The 19,570-nt window shown below is 33.0% G+C and overlaps 1 pseudogene; it reads right to left on the reverse strand.

Moving 5' to 3' along the window:
* Positions 1-1,909: 1,909 nt before the first annotated feature.
* On the reverse strand, positions 1,910-18,948 carry LOC120212256 (annotated as a pseudogene).
* Positions 18,949-19,570: the final 622 nt, after the last annotated feature.

The raw sequence follows: 19,570 nt of genomic DNA on the forward strand, positions 1-19,570 counted from the left end.
TATTTTATATTTTAAATTTATTGATGTTATATGTATCTAAATATACGAAAACTTTATGGGTATTTCTATGATCAAGTATAAATATCTATTTTTTCCCTAAACACTTTGATGTAACATCATGGAAATCATAGAAATATAATAATATATAAAAATTCATCTGGTCATTTCTTTTTTACGATTTATTATTTTATGTTTTACTCTAAAAAAACTTTGAATGTGAGATAATCTAATATAGAATAATGTCAATAAAATAAAAAATACAAAAACTCTATAAATTGCATTATTTAATAAGGTTGTTAGATTATCTTATTTTTTAACATTAAGTGACATAATTTCATGAAGTCTTTTAAAATCGTCATATAAAAAAGAGATAAAAACAAGTGACGAATAATTAATTTTGTGCTAAAACTATTTTTGTGACAATAATAAAATGTCACTTTTAGTATCTTATAAAATATGACAAATTAAATTGTCACGAATAAAACTTATTAGTGACGAATGTGCAATACCACTAATTCAAATTGAATCGTTATTATAATAAATTGTCACTAATACCTATTTTTCATTCGAGACGATTTTACAACGTCATTATTTTATCTAAATGTCATTAAAAGGTTTCCCACCAAAAAATTTGGTGGGAAGATTTTGGCATCAAACATATAGTGACAAAAATCAATGACCTTTTTTAAAATTGTCATAAAAGATAAACCATTAATCAATAAATATGACGAAAATAAAAAACATCACATTATAGTATGTTTTGTGATGATATACGTAACTTCATATAGAGATTTTTTCATAAATTGACAAATTTGTTGTAGTGACTTCTAATCAAACTTCTGTTTTCGCGCAGACTCTAATCAAACCAGGTCACCAACCCAATTCGTTAACTCGTAGTACCTCTTGTTTTCACCTAAATGCATAGTTAACGCGTGTACTATCTTGAAAAGAATATCTTTCTTTAAAAAATTAGTTAGCAACTAGGCTAACGTCGAAACGTTCTTTACTAACCTTTCATAGTAACCAACAAACCCCAATGATTCTATCTTTAGGAACATTCTTTGAAAGTTTCTAATTTACTACAACATGAGCTTCTCTTAGGATCTTCTCTTATACCTTATACCGAACCAACCTGGCTAACAAGTTAACCTAAAAACAATTCACATTGGAATAGTTTGGCATATAAATTCTTACCTCGAAGAGTCTTATTTAACCGTAAAAAATCTAGGCATAACCATATAGAATTATATTTCTTTACACTAATAACTCAATTACTCGTCATGATAAAATACTCGGGATGATAAACTTTGATCAACTAATTCTTATAATTAAGACTCTAATTCTCTTGTTTCACTTAGATCATTTGATACTAAATCATAGAAACATGTTCAATACTTTAATTAATTGAGTATCTATCACATTAACCAGAAAAGCTATATATCTATATATTTTTCTGACATTATTCTCTTCACAATCATTACCAAGATCACTTTAAGCAATGATCTTAATTCATAGATTAGTAATTCCATCAAATTCACCAAAAACATAGCCCCCAGAATCTTTTGTAATTGTTTACTACCTTTCCACTCATACATGTATCATGACCCATTAAGGTTTACATCTATCATTTTACTCAAAATTGGTTCTATAGGAATTCCTCTAGCTCTAGCCAACATTGTATTACCGTATGAGTGCATAGATCAAGGGTCAACTAATACCAATACAAACTAATCAAACAGATAAAAAGTACCTGTTATGATTTCCAGGTCATCCCGATCTTCATTGGTCGTAATATTATAGATTATGCCAACTTCCAGAGTCTCTTGTCACTGCAAGGATTCATCTCGTCCCCTTGATCTTCCCATTTTTTAGATTCCATTAGAGGTTGCCATAGATCTTTCAGATTGCACTAAATTGTCCCCAGATTTCTTTGGACAATTTCTAGCAAAGTGACCAGTCTTGCCACATTGGAAGCAAGCTCCACTAAGAAGTCTGCATACTCCCCGGTGTACTCTTCTACATGTCTGACATATAATTCTTTCTTCAACTGTTCTATCCGAGCTAGAAGCAACCGACAGGGACTGTTTTGTTTTCTGTGAAGTTACAAAAGAACTCTCTTTATCCATATCTCTCGAACTTGAACCATTGCCTCCCTTAACATAATGGGGAGTTGAAGGCGTTCAAATCCTTTTTCCCCATCTGCATCTATGTTCCGCTACTAATGTCTCCTCTTGAGCTCTCTCGATAGCTTTGAATCGATTAATAAGAAGTTAGGAAAACAAAGCCAACATCATTTCTTTTAATTTTGGCTTTAACCTCTCAATAAACCATTCGCGTCAGGCCTTATAATTTGGAACTACCTCCGTAACAAAATGACTTAACTTATTATACTCAGCCTCGTACTCGTGTACTGCTCGATCACATTGTTTTAAATTTAGGAACTTTAACAGCATTGCCTGTTTGAATTGTTCACCCACATACTTGTTCTTAAATTCTTCCAGGAAGAATTGCCAGGTCACTTGCTCCGGTGGTGCATAAATTGTAGTATTTGACCACCAAACTTGAGCTGATCCTCTAAGTAAAGATACAACTCCATTAAAATTTTCAATAACTAAACATTGAAGACTTTCGAGTATTATTATAACATCATTCAACCATAAGTCAGCCTCCATAGGACCTTCACCCTCTTCTCCCCAAAACTTTAGAGCTCCCAAGCTCTTTAACTCCTTTGAAATCAATATTCTAGATCTTGGAGGAGCAGGGGAGACGGAGAAAGTTGAAAACGAGTCAATATAGCATCAAGAGCTTGCATAAAAGCTCCATACTCTGGTTTCAACATCCCTTGATGTGCAGACGCACTAGCTTTTTTAGATGGGACCGACTGATCACTATTAGCCTCATAACTTTCGCTATCAATTACTTCCCTCATCTATTTTTCCCCCGCTCTACGTGAGATAGAGGATTCTGACAACTATTAGAACATATATAGTAATAACATTTTAGTTAGTAAGGAGTGTCATCAATTACACTTTAATGACACCATTTTAGTAACCTTGACAATCTTAATGACATGTAATCCCCTTTTTCTCATTTCAATTGAACTCAGTTTCGATTGAGAATCGACTAAACCTATAGCTCTGATACCAATAAATATAACAGATATATCCCTATACCTTTCCGTACACGGGATACAGAGGTCACATCACTTTATAAAACTTTTTGACATTTGAAAACCCGCAAATATTTGGTACAATTTGATCAACTACAAAATATGATATTTATAAAAGCAACATACTAAAATTATCACTTAAGTACATTATAAAATATTTACTATAGTTTAAATTACATGCCAACTAAATTCTCAAAATGAATAAGATTGTCATAATATTACTGATGAGTCAAACTTTAACTGATGAAAGTTGCTGCTACTGCTATACCCCTTATGCAACTAATCTTTATCTTTACCTACGCGTGAAATAAACACACGTTAAGTATTTAACTTAGTGAGACATAATACTGCAAGAATATTACAATTATACGACAATAACTTATGAATACTGAACGAGGAATTTAATTTCATCATTCATAAGGACTGGTTAAGCCCTTCTCAGTTAAACCATAATTCTTTCATACCATCATGGAAATTATTCCTATTATGCCCATCCTACTTATCCTTTTGTAAAATTTCCCCTTTATTCTTTATTTGCCCTGTATACATTAAATGTTAAAGTAGTATACGTGTATTGCACCAAGTTGCTAATTGATCATGTGTCTTTTATAATCATTATGACGACACCTTAAATACCATTAATACATCGTTTTGTATTTTTCATTTGGGTATCCTTTCATGCCCATTATGTTATGTTTACGTTTACCTTTATAACATGGGTATCTAACTTTTCACTTAACTTGCATATTTAACACTTTTCTATCCAATGCACAACTAGTCCATTATTCATTTACTCAACAGTGTTTAAACTTTCACCTTTTACTTAATAGTGGTTAACCATTCATCTAACTGACATAATTGACACATTTTTGCCAATTGCACAGTTAGTCCATTATTCTTTTATTCAACAGTGTTTAACCGTTCATCTAACTGGTATAATTGATGCCTTTCTGCCAATTGCACAGCTAGGCCATTTTTCTTTTATTTTGGACTAGTTTCTACTCTAATAATTATTTATAATATCAATTAAATCTTTATAATTTATTATAGACATTATAAATTTGCACTTTTAGTGCTAATATGGTAATTTACTAATTTCTTATTAATGATCATTTATTAAGATGCACACGTAGTGCCTATACGATAGTTCATCAACTCATGATGAATTATTTAGAATGCACTCTTAGTGCCTGTATGATTATTTATCAACTCACGATGAATTCTGTGGATTTGCACACATAGTGCCTTTACGGTTATTCATCAACTCATGATGAATTCCGTGGATTTGCACACATAGTGCCTGTACGGTTATTCATTAACTCATAATGAATTCCGTGGAATTCACACTTAGTGCTTGTACGGTTATTTATCAACTCATGATGAATTCTGGGAAAGTACACATAGTGCCAGTACGGTTATTCATCAACTCTTGATGAATTCCGTGGATTTACCCACATTGTTCCTGTACGGTTATTCATCAACTCATGATGAATCCTGTGGATTTGCACACTTAGTGCATGAACGGTTATTCATCAACTCATGATGAATTCCATGGATTTGCACACTTAGTGCATGTACGGTTATTCATCAACTCATGAAGAATTTCGTGGAATGCACACTTAGTGCCTGTACGGTTATTCATCAACTCATGATGAATTTCGTGGATTTATACAAATAGTTCCTGTACGGTTATTCATCAACTCATGATGAATTCCGTGGAATGCACACTTAGTGCCTATCTGGTAATCACCACATACAAATTACACAATCATACATGTATGATTAGTACAACATATAGTTACATAATTAAATATACTTACCTGACTTGCCTAGCTACCGTATCCAAAATGCAACGTTGATCACTCATGTAATTTTCCCTTTCCCTTCATTTTACCTGACTCGGGAATTTGATTTCGATATACCCAAGCATCCATTAAATACATGTACACTATCAATTGTTAGTGTATTTCCTAACAATTACCTTTAAACAATATTCAAAAGGTTATATCATTAACTTTTTATTACAATATCAACCTATTTTTAACATTTCTAGCTCCATAATATCGATACTACTACCCTAGTATCGATACTTCTATACTATAGTATCGATACCCCTTTCATGTATCGATACCGATTTTAGGGTCGATGTTGCCTGGTATCGATACCCTTACCATGGTATCGATACCACCATACTATTGTATTGATACCCCTTCTGGTATCGATACCGATTTTAGATTCGATGTTGCTTGGTATCGATACTCTTACCATGGTATCGATACTACCTCATCAATATCGATATTGATTGAATCAGTATCGATACTACTTAGTTAATTTATCCCATTTTTAGCCTATGGTATCGGTACTGTTCTATCAGTACCGATACTCTTTTCCCTATTTTTCTAGTTTTCAACCTGAATATCACTCAATTGGGGTCAAATTTCGTTATGATTACTCCCAACAATACTATTAAACTCTTCTCTACCTATTTATACTGATTTTCCTTCATTTAACTTCTTAAAACATCTAAAATGTTCCAAGAACATTCAAATCTAAGAATCACACCACTTTTTCTAACATGTTTTTAAACCCATCCAATACCTCTAATCTCTTATTTACATATTTGACAAGTCAAATATACTAGGAAACATCATTAAAGACTCATATTCTAACATAACACTCAAAATCCCATTTTCTTCAATCTCTATTATCTCATCCATAACTTAGTTTTGATCTCAATTAATCATTCCTTATGCTTCTATTATACTCAATGCTTCAAAAGCCACCAAAAAAAATAAAGGAATAAACTAGTAAATTGAAAACTCACCTTTAGCTATGGAGGATAGCTTTTCCACGAGAAAGGAAAGAAGAAGAAGAGGATAACCTTTTGATAACCTATTTTCCCTTTTTCTTTTCTTTAATATACACTAAAGAAAATGAATTTAAAATTTATTCTACTATAAAAGACTAAAATACCCTTTTTCTTATCCTTTGTTACACTTTAGTCTAACCCACTCATCTTTTATCAATTTATTCTCACATTTTAAATCTTTTCAATAAAGTACCTAATTTTAAATTTAGGGCATTACAAGTCTAGTATCTGATGCTTTGTGAAACCGAATACTAGTAGCTAGGGGTCGGAATAGGCCAGGCCAGACTTTAAAAGGCCTGAGCCTGGCCTATAGCTTATCAAAGGCTTTTATTTTTGGCTCGGTCTGGCCTTTTTAAAAGCCTAGCCTGGACTGATAGCCTTTTTAAAAGCTTTCTTCACATTAAACCTTTAATATTCATTTGATAGTTGTTTTTACCAAAAAAAATAACACACCTTCTATAATAGGCTAAACAAGCCCTTAATATATAATTTGGCTTAATTTTTAATCTAACGTTAATTTAGTTGGATACATATATATTGGTACCCAAAAAAATAATATAAGTATTGTAAACACTAATTTTTGTGCCCCATACTTATCTGCAAAGTACCCAAGGTCAACACCATACCTTGCTGTTCCCGACGTCTGCTCTAGCACACCATCAAATGATGCTGCCGCCCCCATACTGTGTCCATGCTCCAATTTTGTTGTTATTTCTCTTTGTTTGTAATGGATATATAACTAAAAAAGAATAAAGCAATGGGGGGACCTGCTCGTGAGAGATAATTAGAGGGGGAGAGATTGAAGAGAGAAAGAAACTAATGAGAGGGGGATAGTTTAGTTTTAGGGTTATATATTAGATTTAGGGTTAATTACCTTGTAGACCCTATAGTTTAGCCAAATATGTCCAGTTTAGTCACTAATTTTCGAGTAAAGTCCCTATTAAGTCACTCTAACTTAGACACATTTTACAAAGTAGACATTGTTATGACAAGTATATATACATATATATAGGTCGGCCTATCAGGCTTATTAGGCTTTTTAATAAGCCTAAGCCTAGTCTATTTAATTTAATAGGCTTTTAAAAAAGCCCGAGCCTACCCTTTTTATTAAATAGGCCATGCCAGACCAGGCTTTATGTAGGCCAGGTCGTAGGCCCTTGTAGGCCGACCTGGCCTATTCTGACCCCTACTAGTAGCGTATCATGTGTCGCATTTAGATAATGCACAACTGTTACCTTTATTAGGGTTAGAAACCCAATATAAGTGTAATCATGGTGAGGCTCTTAGCAAAGGATTAAGGGAAGCATAAGACTCATACTTCAGTGATAGAACAGTTGAACCTTAATTAGGTAGCATTCGATTATGATCATGCATGTACCTACTACTTAGTACCATGTATTTAGCATGCTTGTGTTTACGAGACTCATAATTTTGCTCTAGATTAGCGATTATACTATTGGGCTTTGTAAGTTCGTCATTCGAATGTTTCTATTCGCAGGTTATTAGCTTGATATATCTGAGGAGCACTATCATAGCAGAACTTCCAACATCTCTTCCGGAGTATTGTACTTTTATTTTTTAGTGGGCATGTGTATTCATATGACCCTTACTTATGTATTTGGATTAGCAAACTTTGAGTTGAATTAATTGATTAGAACTATGTATCACAGAGCTAAGGTTTATAAACATGTTTTATAACTGTCATGTATGTCTATTTTAGTATTGTACAGTATAATTTAAATGGAAATGAAAATGATTTTTAAAATTTAGTGGTTGCCCCAATAGCCCAATGTAACATTTTAGGCCCATTCAGGTTTAAGCTGTTAAAGAAAATATGTATAAAAAATGCATCATTATAATATTTATCAAATTATTAAATAATAATAATAATAATAATAATAATAATAATAATAATAATAATAAATTAATTTACTTAGAATCGATTATGGGTTAAAATCGAGTTGAAGTTCGGTTAATATATGGGTAAAATAAATTTGGGTTGTTTTTTGGTTCGGGTTGATTTTAGTCCAGGTTATTTTCAGTTCAGTTTGCTTTTGGTTCAACTAAAATTTGTGTCGGTTTATATTCCATTCAGTTTATTTCGATTTTCATAAATTTTGGGTCATCATATTTAGGTCTATATCAGATCTCAGATCGGATAATCGAGTATGGGTCAAATTTGTCAGGTCTAAGACCAACCTAGTGTTTAGTTTATAAGACAAGGGTGTTCACTGTCTTGGTGTAAAAATTGAGTAATTTTTTTTGTCCTTCACCTGGAATGATGCCTAACAGGGGCATCTGGCTCGTAAAAATCATTATTAAGGAAAATAATCTTTTCCTGAATCATATATTTGCGTTTGATTTAGGAGCATTCCTTCCAAAGATAATGAAACATTTCCTACAATAGTGTTTTTTTTTAAATTTTTTTCCAATGTCATTCCCTTTATTTTTATATGTATTAGACAATTTTCTCCCTTTAGAACAAGAATGTCCCTAAAATAATATAATTATTTCAAAATGACCATTCCTTTTGTTTACAAATATTGTTTATTTCTTTTAGTTTTTTATTATGATACATATAAAATAAATGAGAAACTACATAAATGGTCACTAAAGTATGAGTACAATTTTAATTTTCTTATTGATGTTTCAAAGTAATAAAATGGTCATTAACATTATCATTTTATAAAAAAATTGGTGACTTGGCTGTTAACTACCATTACCCCAATAATATAAGACTGATGTGGCACGTTAGGCAGTTAGATAAACTTGCTTCACATTGTTTGACCACACAAGTTTGACGCAACTTCTTCGTATTCTTCTTTATGCATTTGCTCTGTCACCCATCATCGATGAAGTCTTGAGCTTTTGCACCCATCCATGCATTGGACACTTGAGTGGACAATGATTTTCTCTTTCTTGATTGGAAAATCAATAATAAACCATTTGTTGGGAGAAGATTTTGATGACATATGTTCTCGATAGTGAAGACACTCGATTTTGTCCTAGTTCTAAATTATAATAATAATTATTATTATTGTCATTATTATTATTATTATATTTATATTATATTTTTATTTTATGCAGGCCAAATTACAAGCCCACAACTGGGCCCAATTACAAAGCCAACAAGCCCAAATAGTAAGCCCAACAACCGGCCCAAACTTATCCCAAACCCTAGCATGCATGTTTTAAGGTTTTTAAACCCTAAGGTTCCAATCTCCGCTGTCACTAGTCAAGATCTTTGTCTACAGTCGCTGATTCTGCTGCCACTATTTCGGCTGCTCCTTTCCGTCATCGCTACTGTACCATCATCATCATCTCACATCATCAGTGACAAGCAAAGCAATCAGAAAGTATACATGCCAAAACCCATTTTTAAAATCTAAATCTCACCAAATCTGGGATTTTTACTGGCTCAAGTCAGAAAACCACTCCCCTACTGGTAGAGCTAATGATTCTCATCCAATAATCAACATAAATCAGTCATCATCAGCATAAATGGAAAAAATAAAGAAAAAAGGGGAAGAACTGAACAAAAAAAAGAGAGTTTTTTGAAATAAAACCAAAAAGAAAATCCAAGCCATCCATTCGAAAAGAAAAAAATAAGGGAAAACCGAGAGATGAGAAAAAGGCTTACCCTTGGAGCCAATCCTCACCATCGGAAGCTTTCAAACGTCGGTGAGAGGTCTCGACTTTTGAATATATATCCCTAGATCTAGGGTATTTGGAGAGTCTTTAGGGCTAGGGGTACTTGGTTTCAAGTTTTTGAAGAGGAGAGGGTCGTTTTAGGGTTATTTTTTGAACTCCAACCACTACGTACGACGGTCGAGGGCTCTGACGGACGGTGATCAGAGGTTGTTGGTTTCCTACCAGTGGGGAAAAGTAGAGAGAAGCAAGAGAAAAGACTTTCTCTCATTCTAGAGAGATAAGGGAAACGAGAGAAATGGGGTTTAGGGGCCATTTAGGTCAATTTTTGGGGTATTTATACCCTACATTAAACGACGTCATTTAAGGGTTATACCTTATGTGTTTTTGCGCGTGGGGTAAATTACGTGGGAGGTCATTTTGGTTTTTGGAAGTTTCAATTTGGTCAATGAATAAGAGTTTTTAATTTTGTGTTTAAGCTCTTTATTTTACTGGCTTTATGTTTCAGTCACTGAATGTATAGTTGACATTATTTGGGAAAATTATTCGAATGAGCCTTCGAATTTGTAAAATTGTAATTTTAATCCATGGTTATATGTTATGAAAGTTTATGATTTTGCCCCTATGTTCAGTGCATGTTAAGTTTTGGTCACCATAAGTTGTACACTTCTGATTGTTTTAATTTTTGGCCTGTAATATCGAATCATTTCATTACGGTCTCAAATGTAGGGGTTTATTACACTGTCAGTACTTGCAATATTTGGTTCTTGTATTATCTGGTTTGTTATTTAGTTAATTAGCAATAGTGCCTTAATATATTGTTAGTTTTATAATTTAATCCCTAAAGTTATCATATTTATCATTTTAATCATTCATTTATATTTTTGAATTTTTTTTTGTTAATTGAAATATTTTCAAATATTATTTTATACGAGGATTTTATGGAAACCCCCTTAACTAGCAAGGAGTGTGCCTCTAAGAATTGCTCGAATAAAATAATACGTTTTATGTTTAAATAATTTTTTTTATTTTATATATTTGTTGTATATAAAAAAATTTAGGATAATATTATTTTATATTTGTCGTATGAAATGATATCCCTTTTAATTTTTCTAAAAGGATCATAATTTAAATGTTATTCGAATTTTCCAATTTCAATATTTAGATGACGTATAACTGCTTATGTACGATTTTGGGCGTTGTAGGGGTGCTAATCCTTCCCCACGCGTAATCGACACCCGAACCCTTTTCAAAATGAATTTCTCATTAAACGCAGATCAATTTTTATCTTTTAAAATTATTTTTCTTAAAATTAATTTAAAAGGTATTTCTAGGTATTCGAGCTACCTAATCCAAAGGTCGATGGTGACTCTGAAAATATTTATTTATTTTATTTTAAAACCCAACCTTTTCATAAGATTAAGTTGGATCGATCCCCACTATAAGTCTAGAAAGCTTAAGGACTGTTCCGACAGCTTGGAGACATCACTGGGACCCATTAGAGAGTCAGGACATAATCGATTATACATAATTTTTTAGTTGAAAATGGTAAATATGAATGATATTTAGATTTTGATCCTTAAGTTTTGTTGGCATCACATCGTATTTTTTATTAGTCGTACTAATATGATTGGTTTACGTGTTTCAAATTTCTGACCTTTTTAGTTTGATTGTTCTTGGATCGAGGTAAAGGATTGTGAGTTTCCCCTCACACACGCTATAACTGTTTGACATATAGAGCATTCTAACTGTGCTCTGTCCCGTTAGGTAGGGGTGAACGCTAAGCTTACGTGAGTAAAATTATTTTTCTCCGTATGGGCTTTAGCAAGTAACCTCTGGGGTACATATGCCTCATGTTTACGAGTGAAACATTGAACTTCCTCGTATGGACATGGGGAAATGCATCCTTATGAATTGAACTTGATCCGTTTAAGCTTATAATGGGTGAGGATCGAGGGTCTGATAGGCTCAAGGGGGCACCAACAAAGGACAATTTGAGGACCTTGTTAGTAGTACCAAATTTCTATAAATCTCTATCTGCGGTTCTTCAAAAGTCACAAAGGGGAAAGTCATTCTAACATTTTCCTCGAATCTACTTATTTATTTTTGCTGTAAGTATGAGAACTAGAAAATTATGCGGTTAGGTTTTATATCTCTATGCGAAGACTGTGAACTAGAAAAACATGGCTAGGATTTAGTTTCCAAATAAAAGCATGAGGGTAAAATGTTGGGTAGATTACATGTGGGTAAAGTTTATGATATATTTTATTGTTATTCGAATTATTCATTGTATATACTAATAGAATTTTATTTTTGTTTTTATTTTTTTTAATTTTTATATTCATGATCATTCATTAAGAAAGGTGTTGATTGACGAAGTGGTTATCATAATAAAAGGCGGTCATAAAATAGATAAAAGTTTTCATAATAACAAAATAAAGAATGCAGAAGTGAGGTCACGATCTGAAGAAACTCAAGGAAGAAGGGGGATAGTTTCATTGAAGACTATATATCAGTGCTACCAGAGGTCGCTCCAGTCATTCTGAAGCAAAATGATTTGTAAGGGCTACGTGAAATCTAGGAGAGTTGGAAATCTGATACGAGACATGCATTCTGGCAAAAGTATGGTGACATAGTTCTTTTCTTGTATGTGAAAATAAATGAACCCTTGATCAAAGCTCTAATCAAATTTTGGAATCCAACATATAGTTGTTTTACTTTCAACAAAGAGGATATGACACCTACGCTGGAAGAGTACACCTCCTTGTTTCATTTCGAAACAATACATTTGGATAGAATCTACTCAAAGGCGACAAGAGTGCAACCCTTCAAAAGCAAGCTCACAAATATTATCGGAATGGGGGAGAAATGGGTACCTGACCGAATCCAAAAGAAATGAGAGTCTGACTATTTTCCTTGGCCATGCCTTAAAGAACTTATTGTTAAACACAATGATATTGATAAGAGCATGGAAATGTTCTCTTTGGGAATTTACGGGTTAGTGATTTTCCCAAAATTTATTTGCCATATAGAATCAATCGTAGTTGATTTATTTGAGCTTTTGGAGAGAAATCCTATTCCTGTAGTCTTAGCTGAGACATTCAGGTATTTAATAGTTGTGAAAGAGCAGAGAATAGTCACTTCACTAGGTGCATTCAATTGCTTACTATGTGGATTCGTAGCCACTTCTAGAAGATTGATCAAGAATACAATCATCGATTCTCAAGTGCCTATTTACCCTTGAAAGATTTCCTCACCAAAGAATGGCCTGAGCATCTCACAAGAAAAGATTGGGTTTCACTTTTTAGGAGTTTACAAGATCACGATATAGTGTGGCTCGTCCCCTGGTTAGGCTTTGTCGATATATTGTACAAGTGTGGGGATTCTGAATGGGTAACTTTGTTAGGGTTATGGGGTGTATTAGATTATGCTCAACTAATGGTGTTAAGGCAATATGGGGAAAGTCAATTCGTCCCGGTCACCTCAGGCCTAAGTAAGTTCAAATTTGTGTACCACAGAGATCATTACAAGAAAATCGTTCTTTTAATGTCAGATGCATGGAAGTTAACCTTTCGAACCGATGTGGTAGTAGCCGAGGTCATGTTAACACCAGATTATGTGGCTTAGAGAGCTGTAAGAAAGAATGACATCATTCCTTTAGCTGACTGTGATCAAGTTATTCCTTTAGAAGAGCAGTTTAGATACGTGTCGTCTGAGTTGGAAATACTGAGAAATGAATATGAAGTTGAAATTGCAAGAAAGAAAAAAGAATGTGAAGGTCTTAGGCAAGAGAATTTCATGTTAGACCTCAATAGTAGATTACATAGTAAACAATTTGAGCTCATGCAAAAGAGGAATGATGAGGTTAAGGCTGATTTTGCGGACTTACAGAAATATTACTGAAAAATAAATCGGGCCTGGGAAATTGTTGGACTAGGAAAAACTTCAGAGCAGTGAAAGTTGAAACTCAAGGCTGAAAAAGATTGTCGAGTTAAGGACGTCAGAGGTAAAAGAGAACGTCGAGTTAGAGAACTAGAGGTAGAGAAGAAGAAAAGAGATCAAGAGCTCGAGATAGAGAAGAAGTCTTAGGCTTGTGCATTGAGTGGTGAGAGAAAAGAAGCTAAATAATTGAGACAAAGCACATCCTGAGCAAGAAGTGAGAAGAAGAACTCACTTTTGAAATGTAAGGGTTGCAAGCTAATATTGAGGATCTCAAAATACAGAATCGAAGCAGATTAAGCGAGATAGAAGAGGGGAAGCAAAGAGTAGAACAATTAGAAGTTGAGAAAAGTAATATGTTTAAAGGGTTCATAATGGAGGTGAAAAAACATGCTAAGTGAACTTGATATTAGAGGGAACACTACTAGGAAAAACCCCATTAATGAGCATATTGCGTGTCATCTATGGGTGCAGATGACACACAAATGCGTTTCATTGAAGCCATTGTCATAAATCTCAGATGACATGCAATTGTGTGTCATAAATCTATGATGCGCATTTATGACATGCATTTATGACGAGCATTTCACGTCTTTGAAGCCCCCCGTCATAAATGAAGATGACACACATTTGCGTGTCATAAATTTATGACACGCATTTATGACTTACATTTACGACTTACATTGCGTGTCATTGAAGCACACGTCATTAAAAAAGATGACACACATTCATGTATCGTGATTGTATGTCGTAAATTATATATATATATATATATATATATATATATATATATATAGATTGACAAATAATCAAACTAAATCACATTTAATGCCTCATAATACTAAATATATATATCACATTATATATAAACGATCCATTTGCATACAATATATTAACATTAAGTTATCAAAAATATTATAATAATATGTCGATACAAAATATCACGGCATAATAAAGTTTGCCACTTAAGATACCCATTTTTTGCAAATATCATCAATGTCATCATATGTGTATTCTTTCTTCCCATCGCCAACCTAAGTAATGATTAAGTATGATCGATGAAGTTGCCAAAATACTTAAGAGTAGCCCTCCCACAGATGTGATGACAAAAAACGACCAAGAATACCAAAAGAAATGAGAAGCAGGTTCAACATATATTTCATAAGCTTTCAACTACATATTGTAATTATTTTTTAGACAGAAATGTTCCCCAAAAACGTGTTGATGCCTAAACCTTTGAGAGATATTCAATAGTAGCCTTCCTTGGATTTATATTTGGTATCCTAGCACCCATATTATTCAGGTAATCTACTATTTCCTTCGGTAAGTTGGCCTGCACAGGAGTTTCCACAAAAACAACAAATAGAAAGAAGCAATGAGTAGTGGAAAAACTAATAGAAGCCAGAATTGCAGAATTCTTCAAACAAACACATCATATAAACAAATTCAAGGATTGATTATTAGATTTGAAAGATTAGTCTAATGAATACAAATAGGAAAATGGAAGAAATTTAGATACCAATAGGACACAATAAGCAGGTAATCATCAGAAACTTAGAATCACAGAGGTTCAAAAACACTTACAATGTCAAACATATTAAATAGGAAAAATAAAAAATGCATATATTGAATAGTAAACCCATGGTTCTACTCCAACAGATGTTACAGGGTTCAATATCTCCTTAACATGCTCCTAAAATGGTGAACCAAGGATACTGCCAATAATGCAATGTGTTAAGATCATTTTGGGCATTCAAAAAAAGATAGCTTTAAGGTAAGTCCGTAGGATAAGATAAACAACAAACCCAAGATATGTAATGCATCAAAAGAATATTACCCAAAAAATGGGAATAGAACAGAGGATTCAAAATAAGTTTTTAAATCACTTCAGGGCCTAATTACCTTGCAACAATACTTGGAAAAGCCAATAGATAAGTGGTAGTGAGAACAAGCTGCATTCCTGATGGATTAATATTAAAATGAATATAGGGTTCTACTTCAGTGATCAGGGTATCTTCCCTGTCAAACACACAAAACAAAGAAAATACGACATTGAGAAAAAACATTTAACCATTATTATAAGTTAATAAACAAACACTGAAAGTTACAATCTCCTTAAATGAATTCAAGAATAGTCTTAGTTCACATAAAATTAGTTACTGCTCCCTGCTCGGATTAGCCATGAATTGTACTATCTATACTGCACAAAGAAGAATTGAAACCAAAGCCTATGTCTCTCTACCAAATGCATCTAATGTCTAGGTAAGTAGCACTGACTTTACCTTGCAACAGATGCTAGTTTAAACCCATAGTACTGCGGCTTTATTTCCCTGCAACCCTCAGTTACAACAACTACCCACATGGTGACTACAAGAAAAACACCTAATACAGCAAGCATGTATGGCCACCAACTCACGACACTACCTATGGATGCAAGAACCAATAATGATGCACATTGAAAAAATGCAGAAGACGCGAATAGTTGATGTCCACATCTACAGAAAACCAAGGTCGTTGTAGTTGAGCAAATAATCATTAAAGGACTAGTGTACATATACAATTTTCACACCACTTTCCTCACCTTCTTATGACCCACATACTGAATTACTTTCATTGAAATAGCTACAGAATGTACTATTTACAATGAAATCAAATTTTGGTACCACAGTTTCAGGCTGCCTAACTAGTCAAAATTAATTTGTTAATTAGTAACCGCTTATGATATTTTTAGTTATTACTAATAAGAATTTTGCATGGAAAACAAAAATCATGAAATCATTTTTTTTACTTTTAAAACGTGACAGATTTTGAACTAAAAAGTTATAATTATCAAAATATCTCCACGTAACTTAAAAAGACAACCATTGTCAGCACATATGGCATACCTGAGAGTTGAGTCAACATCTCGTACAGCGTATCTGTGTTTCTAGTTAATATTCCAACACATATAATTAGAGACGAACCTTGACCTGAAACACAAAGCAGTGAATTAAGAAGGCCACAATACTCAAAACATCACAGTAATGTGCAGCTTCATCACTTTCAAAATGTAAGAAAACAAAATATTTAAAAAGCACACCAATTTTATATGAATTTCCCTTGACTTTGGACAAGGTGAAAGGCTGAAACTTTTAATGAATTTATATAACTTCTATAATCTTGGATAAAAGCATATTTCTCGTCTTAAGGTGAACATATGAGAAGAATATCACTATTTCCTATTATTTCCTCCAATCCAACATAAGGTCTCTGCACATCAAATAAACTCTTTTGCTTAAAGCTCTATTTTTAGAGTTTTCCTCATTATAGATTCTAGAGAAAATAACCACTAGCTTTACATTTATTCGGTCATTTACTCAGTTGTTCTAATTAAATTAAAAACTTGTATGTAACAATTGAAATAAATAAGAAGTAAATGTTATAAGAATGATACCAAATCTGGATTCTGATATCGTATCACAGATCCATGTCATAGTTATTGCACCACAAACTAAAACTAAAGTAGTCACCATCACATGCTTAACCCTGTAAAAATCATAAGAATTTAGTTTACAAATAAAATCTCAAATATAAGGCATAGATGGAAAAAATAAATAGAGAACATGTGAAAATTATGTTTAAGCTTTATTCCAAGAAAAGGCTGAATATGCGTCATATCCTGCCAATTTCTTGTGAGAAACAAAAGCATCAGAAATTGTTGCTTTCATGTTTATATTGCTAAAGTACCTGTAATTGGCTGCACAAATTGAACAAGGAAGAGAATAGCAAGCAACTATAATAGCTTCTAATATTACAAAGCCAAGTGAAATCCACCATCTGTAATGAAAGAATAATAGCATGCTTTGTAAACATCCAAGTAGCATTTTCAATAATTATACATGTAGCAAGGACTCGTCTCACTGCTTGAGAGGAAAAAATAGACACACATATAACTCTTAATCTTCTCGTTACCAACCAATCCCTCCTTCTGCAACTTGACTAAGGATGGAACAATATGAAAGAGTACCTGTTTTCAATCAATTAAAGAGAACGCACATGAGAATGCATCAAAAAAAAATAATTCATAAAACAAAAGAAATTTAGGCCAAAAGCAAGATTCAATGGAGTATCTTTCCTTTGGCAAGAAAAGGTATACATAACTTCTTCTTTTTTTAATATATGTTAACAAATATGTCTACAAAGATCCTAGACACTGGTTGCCAGGACTAAATGAACAAGAAAAGTTTACAACCACTCCTAAATACACTACAGAAGACTAACACCACAAAATATGAAGTGATTCCTAGTCCTATACATTTATCCAATAACAAGGTAGTAATTTTATTCCAACTAAAAGAAAGAAACTCCAGATACCCTAATGGACCATTAAACTCTAGAACATTGGCTAAAGAATAATAACTGACACATCATATGAGCTTTTAAATACAAGAAATAACTTTTGGCCATTTCTAAAACCATTCCGTCTTAGAAGAACATAGCAACCATCCTCAACATCTATCTATCTGTCTGTCTGTCTTTCTATCTATCTCCACTTAAACATGTAACATGAGGGTGGCAAATAGATTTCATAGCATGAAGTGTAGAAAAAATATGGAATTTAAAAGTTTACACAATCATGTAAAACAAATCTTATATGACCAAAGAAAAATTACAAACCTGAATAATTATGGATTCAATGATCTGAGGGTTGATACCAAGCTGAAAAAAAAACAGTTTAAGCTCCGCAAAAAAATCATCCAGATCATCTACCAAAAGTAAAATAGAAGGCCACAAATTTTTTATAGACAAAAATTAATCAACACTGACTACAAATGAAGATAAAACTCCATATAGCTTAAAAAGAATGGAAAATAGTGCAAGTTTTTCTTCTAGATTACAGAACTAGACAAAGCTAAGATAATCTTAAGGTATCAGCCTGCTATCAAAACTAGGTAGATGGATGAAATATCCAACACAACTAATTACAAGAAGTACAGGTGTCACAAACAACCTCCATTGAATCTCACTCTTAAAGAATGATTTCGCCGCATTATTCAATACAGGACTCAACCGTACAAAGTTTAGAAACCTATTTCTAAAATATTTTGGTCTAACACGTGAAGTCAATGTTATTAACAACATTGTAATTGGAAATATCAACCCCATCATCCAAACTTGAATGAACATTTTCCAGATCTAGAGACTCTGAAGATGATGATTCAATATTGACATAGTCACTTCGAAGCTGATCTGAAGAATTGCTCGACAATTCAGTTCTTGTTCTTAAATGGAACAACATATTTGGAAGCACAAAATGGCTTCTACTTGAATATAAAAATTTCATCTTAAGCACGCGATAGTGTTGAGTTAATCGATTGATGGAATCAGCCAAGAGGGGGGTGAATTGACAATTAAAAATTTGGTGGAAGCTTTTGCAGAAAATTAAAAGTAATTGCATAGCGATTTAGAGTGGTTCAACTTTCTCAACCAAAGTTTACGTCCACTACCTTAACTATCCACCCTAAAGATTTTCCACAAATTCACTAATTTATCTTTCTTTTGAGGACAAAGAGGAACCTTACAAACCCTCAAGAATTATACCCCAAATTCTTGAGAACACTCTCTCCCAAAGAGAACAATACAAATTTGCAAACTTACAAGGAAATCCTCATAAGGTAGATTGTTTCCACAATTCTAGAACAAAGAAAAGAACACTCAAGAATGAATACAATTGAGCACAATAAGTGTTTTTGAAAACAAAATGAATATTGAATGAAAAATAGGCTTGAAATGCTCAAACTTGAGGTTTGATGCTTTCTCTTTGATTCTCTCTTGATTCTAGTTGCTTGATGTTTCTTGTTCTTGATCAATGGCTTCTAAGCTTGCTTAAATACACTTTGAATCAATTCTGAACGTTGGGGATCATTAATGAAGATATTAGAGCCGTTTAAGTGTGAAAACAATTA

The sequence above is a fragment of the Hibiscus syriacus genome, unplaced genomic scaffold (genome assembly GCF_006381635.1).
Source record: "Hibiscus syriacus cultivar Baekdansim isolate YM2019G1 unplaced genomic scaffold, ASM638163v2 tig00110009_pilon, whole genome shotgun sequence".
In the NCBI taxonomy this organism is placed as follows: Eukaryota; Viridiplantae; Streptophyta; class Magnoliopsida; order Malvales; family Malvaceae; genus Hibiscus; species Hibiscus syriacus.